At 37.0% G+C, this 5,940-nt stretch overlaps 1 pseudogene; it reads right to left on the reverse strand.

The window, feature by feature from the left end:
* Positions 1–3,822: 3,822 nt before the first annotated feature.
* LOC120155626 lies at positions 3,823–5,696 on the reverse strand (annotated as a pseudogene).
* Positions 5,697–5,940: the final 244 nt, after the last annotated feature.

The following is a 5,940-nucleotide window of genomic DNA, read 5'->3' on the forward strand; positions in this document are numbered from 1 at the left end:
TTGTAGTATTTGACAGCATTAATGCACTGTGGGTAAGTCCAAAAAACCCGATAAAATTGGCATCGATCACGAAGAACTCGATCATTATGGTATGCATGAGAGGTTTCGAAGTCCACAATTGTCCCATGATTCAACCTCCACACCAGCAAAACCAACTTGGAAGTTCGTTGTAATATGCATCACATTCGCCGTGAAGTTTTGTTAATGGCATTCTACTTTGCCTTCTATGCTTTTCTGTATGAGATGGAATAATCATAGTGCGATTGTATAGCTGAAATCAACACAACAATAGCTATATGTGAGCTTGCTTTTACCATAGGCATGATGGCTTAGCAAATCACTTCAGAGTCCAAGTTAGGATGATATTGGTTGATCCCTCCAGCGAAACATGTGTGAGGATCGTTGTATATCGTTAGTTTCAATTTATTATTTTTCCTCTTGCTCTTCGATACACGAACGATCCAATTGCATCCATCTTCACGTCAGGCACGGTGACATATATATTTTTCTATCGTAGAGCGGGCGACTCTGGATTGAACAAAATTATGAATATTGTAATTTTTTATAGCCATTATCGCTTCTTCTTTACTTGAAAAATCCATGCCTAAAGATAACTCACCATTGTTTATTGATGAGTAAAATCCATAATCACTGAGATTAGGCATATCTGCAAATTCTGGCCTGCATATTGCACCATAATCAGCTTCATACATGTGTGCTGGAGGGTCAGTTTGTGCCACATTTGAAGGAACTTCATCTACATCATCATCATCATCGGAGTTGAATTTCGGTGATTCTGGGTGAATGAATAGTCCAGTCTCAACACCATTCGTATCTGGCTCACGAAGCGGTTCTTCTGGCGGAGATGATGGTTCCTCCATGCTCTCCACATTTAGGTCAAAGAACCTACTACTTGCATGCTTTCCCATTGAACTAGAAGGCATATCGACATTGAGATCGAAAAAGCTCGCAGTCGAATGCCTCCCCTAGAGCTTGAAGCCATCGTGTCAAATAGAAACTGCACATATTATTGCGTCGAGGGCATCTCCATATTAAGGTCAAAGAAATTTGCAGATGAATGCATTCCCCTTGAACTAGATTCGATGTTGTCATACGAATTATTTGTGGACCCACCTCGGTACAGATCGTAAGGAGTTGCTGATGAATGTCTCCCCATTGAAGTTGATGGGACGGCAATATGATGCAGATTTCTCATTATGACTTTAAAATCATTACACATTACTGTAGTCGGGCTGTCAACTTGATCAACTTGTTCAGCCAGCCCATAGTGGGAGCTTAATGACAGACCCCAAACAACACACACTTGAACAAATTTTGCATACATCTCCGTATCGGCGTCTAAATAATTACTTTAAGAATAAACCATCATTTCAACATCATCATTGTTCGATAGTTCAAACGCTGTATAAGTTAATGGAAACAATGATGTTGGAAATCTGTACTGCAACGACGACATTCTTCTAGTACTTCCAACATGAACATTCCTTGAAATCTTCGTTATCAGCTCCTCAAGAGTTATGTTTCTCTTGAAGGATATTTTAACATAATGATTTGATACGAAAACAACGCCGGTTTCATCTTCTCGAATTTCTCCATCATGATAAACAATAGCTGAAATTCGCGTCATTCTTAGAGTTTGAAAGTGCGACAATATTATATCTGCAAAAAAAACTGAAACAAACCTAATTAAATAAATAATATATGAACGAAAATATAACATAAATTTTTTTTACACATAAACGTAAATAATTTTACACATAAATAATTTAAATAATATAATTTTATATTATTATCATATCGGCAAAAATATTTCGACGTATGCTCCCGCTTTCCAATTTTACAACCACAAAAATTAATTGAAAACAATTAATACAATATTTTTTCAAATAACCATATATAATTATAAAAAATATTATAAAAAAATTACCTTATAACGAAAGATCGAACGAACTTCTGAATCAAATATAAAAGGATTGTCGGGTGTTTTTTACTGGTTTAGAGGATTATTGTAGTAGTTTTTCGGTTGAGAGGGAGTTGTGAGAGAGTTTACGCGGGAGAGGGGTATTTATAGTGGAGAGGCGATGCTTTAACCCGAGAAGTGCGGATGTAATTATGCAAGGCGCGGCCATGCACCGCACCTTGCATTATGCATGTCATAATTACAGGAAGGCGCGACCCCTGCACCGCGCTATAACCCTACGTGGCATAAGGTGCGTCGTAGGGGCCGCACCTTACCCCGCGTGGCGCTAGATCAACGTAAGACGTGCTTCAGGGGCGTCTTTCTGCAAAGGGTTTTAGATCGATAAATAGAGATCAAAGGGTATTTAACAGGTAATTAAAGTTTAAAAATGTGATTTTTTCGGTGTAGTTACCGGTTGAGAAAGAGAGAGTGTTAGGGTTATTCTATTTCTAAAAAAATATTGGTTTTTTATTTCACTTTGGTGTGTCTTAGAAGGGTTGTTCTAGTTCTAGTAATAGAGCTAGAAAAAGTATCTTGTACGGTAAAAACTAAAGTGGAAGACATTGCTTCAGTCCTCACTGTCAACAACAATTTGTCTACTCTTTCAGATCCACATCTTCTATCTACATTGAATGTACTAATGTTTGACTGCCACGTGTATGGTGATCGTGGCATAAATCATAATAGCAAAGGTCTGTTTTGTACACATGAAACTTCTAGATTTTTCTTTTCTTTTTGACATAGCTGAATACAGATTGTTGTACTAATGTGAGTGAATTTCAAAGCTAAAACATTACATAAAGGCGCGTCGAATAAAACCTTGGCTTTATTTATTTATTTTATTTTGAAAAATGAATCCTTATTAATTCATTTCAGCTCATTCAAGTGGAACATTGGAAAATTCCAAAAATAAAGTTTTCTCCACATGGAATGATATATCAAAAATATGTGTCTGTATCTGATGAAATGGGTCTTTCTTTGTAGTTGAATGATTTTTCCCCCATAATTCATTACAAAAGATAAAGAAACCTTTTCTTAATCTATTCCTAAAATAGTAAAATAAATTTAGTATCATTTTTATTATCGAGGATGAAAAAAGGATTAGACTTGGGGCTGGAGCCTGGAGATGTCATGTTTTTCCCCCTCAAGTTCCAACAATGAACATTGTTACCTTATTGAAGCCCGTAAAGCGAACCACCAACACATTTCATATTTCATATTTAAAAAAAGAAAGTAATATAATTGTTATCTGCAGTTGACAAAGCTCTGTTAGTTATCGGATAAATCTGGTGGAGAAAACATAAATACAATCAACTAAAGATAAATGTTATCTGCAGCTGCTCTTCAGAGCTTACTCTGTTATGCTCCGGGGTCATCGAAACAAAGTTTCGAGATAACTACCTAGCGAGTCTTGCCTTTCCTGATTCCGGCCCTACCATGCCGATAGCTAATGGGAGGTTCGTACTAAGATGCCATGCACTTGTAATCCAGCATTACTGGTTTATCATTCCAACTATACACTGATAATCCAAATTCTAACGTGCATAAGTTTGCTTGTCCTACACAAAGTTGACATAAATTTTCATCTTAAATACATATACACTGAAATAAATAGTTACAGTTGGTAGGAGTTGTATCATGATGCCCTCACTTTGAAGTCAATGGTTATAATAAGAAATGCATGTTGATGGATGTCTATATTGTTGAACATAAAATAAAGAAAAACCATAAAGTAGGAACCAGAATCCAAACCTTTAACTTCATTATATGATGCAAAGAAACTCTGGCCTTATAGGCTAATGGTAGTTGAAGAAAACTGGCTCCTCTTTACTATGTATGAAGGTTGAAATGAAGGTGAAGTTTTTACTTTGTAGACGAAACATAACCGAGTATCTTCCGTAAATTGTGGTGACAAATTACAAGATATAACCCAGAAACGTGCAATAAATAGGCAGATAGTATCATTCATCCATGCTAAATTTTGCTTTTAAATCCTGCCAAACTAGAGGGCCGCTGGGATGACGAATTACATATTGATTCATGAATAATTTGTCTGAACATGCAACAATAGTGCTCAAGGCCAAGTCAGGGTCTGCCTTTTTATGATCTTTGAGCCAGTTATACATTATCAATCTAAGCCGAACCCGCCGTGTTGTATAGGAAAGAAAAGAGGGGAATGTTACTAAAGAGGATAAAGGGTAACCAAGCTCATTTACTAGAACATTGATCTTAGATTGGATAACAGCTTTTGATTGATTCAGGATTTGAGGGGATACACTCACCATTTCAGACACAGTTGCTTTATCCAAACCGGCATTCACAATGGAATCAAATCTCTCTTGGAGCTCCCTTCCCCTGCCTCGAAACACCTTGGACGCTTTCTTCGTCATATCAGGGTTTTCTCCATATCCCAAGTCTAAAAAGAACTTCATCTTCAACCTTTGTGACTCCATATCGTCTCCTGAGTTTGGTAATGGTTCAACTCTTGATCCAATACCCAATTTACTCAATTCTTGAGGGTTCTCTTGGATGTATTTACAAAGCCTCTTTTTTCCAACATTTAAGTGACTGAGTAAACTATTAGCTTTCTTCAACCTGTGTGAACCAAGTAATATGGGGAACGAACGCACAATTTTCCCAATCTCATCCACTCCATCTCCATCTCGCGAAATAACAGAAACCATCTAATAAGATTTGAAACAAATTGCTGAACTTGGATTTTTGGAAACAGAAGAAACGTAGAAGATATCTGATCTATTGGAAGTCCAAACTTCAACAGGAAAGTGATCAGTGAAAACACTGCATACCCGGAGCTCTCAAACAAATGCCCTGGATGCTGGTTGATTAAGCCAACTAACTCACTGCTGCAGCACGTCTCGCTGAAAAAGTTCAGAACACGAAGTATCATGCTCCAATTATATGAATCCTTCTCGGACAAATGCTCCTTAATCCAATCATAATCGAATCCCATACTCCTCAAAATCTCTAATACCTTGATGAATTTCTTATCTACATCCCCGATCAGAACACAAGGACTACAAACAATAATCTTGACCATAAAAGGGTCACTAAGCCCAAGTTTTTTATATGCTTGAAGCTTTAATGGTAAAACTCCAAATTCAAGTTGGAAAACTTGAACTGCTTTCTTATATATCAGACCTATCTTATTTCGTTCGACCCCAAATCGGCACAAGACCCTATAGTTCTCTAACAAAAAATAATCATCACTCAAAAACATCAAATCCCTATGAAGAAAAGGAGTATACTCGCAAGGTTTCAGTCTCAAACTCTCAAAGAAAGGTTCAAATTCATTAATGGGATGATAACGCAAAAACCGCCTCATAGAGCTTCCAACATCATTAACAATGTTAACCCTTTTCAAAAGATTTCTTAAAAAAGCAGGTGAGTTTTTGCTCATAGTTTCAGCATCCAAAAACGGAATATTCCTAGTACAATGCAAATACTCCAACAACGCAGACTGAGCTTCTTTCAAAGTGGCACGGGAGATTTTGGCAACGTCTAAACCATCACACTTTTCAGTTACAACTGACCGTTTTGTCCTATAAAGCCTAGGGTTTTGCCTTTGTGCGATGATAAATAAACCCAGTTCCAAAAATGGGGGTTTGAGTTGGGTTTCACCAAAATAAGAAGATACCCGGTTGAGAGTAGCTGGTTTTCTAAGGTTTCGAAAATGGATCATTATTAAATTTATCGAATATGAATCTTTGTTAAAAAGATAAATAGCTAGAGAGAACAGAGAAAGAATGAAGCTTTTCAAGCTTGAAGCAAAAACAGAAAAAGGTTTAAGCTTTGGTATTTTACCTTGGAATTTGATAACTTTGAGAGCACCTTCGGCACTAGGTTTGTTTAATCTTTGTCGAGTGATACACTGCCTGCCATGAAGCACTTGCAGTGACCCAATGAGGTTTTACAAATTCCTACTTCCGTGATGGTTTTGG

Source organism: Hibiscus syriacus, unplaced genomic scaffold (genome assembly GCF_006381635.1).
Source record: "Hibiscus syriacus cultivar Baekdansim isolate YM2019G1 unplaced genomic scaffold, ASM638163v2 tig00111199_pilon, whole genome shotgun sequence".
In the NCBI taxonomy this organism is placed as follows: domain Eukaryota; kingdom Viridiplantae; phylum Streptophyta; class Magnoliopsida; order Malvales; family Malvaceae; genus Hibiscus; species Hibiscus syriacus.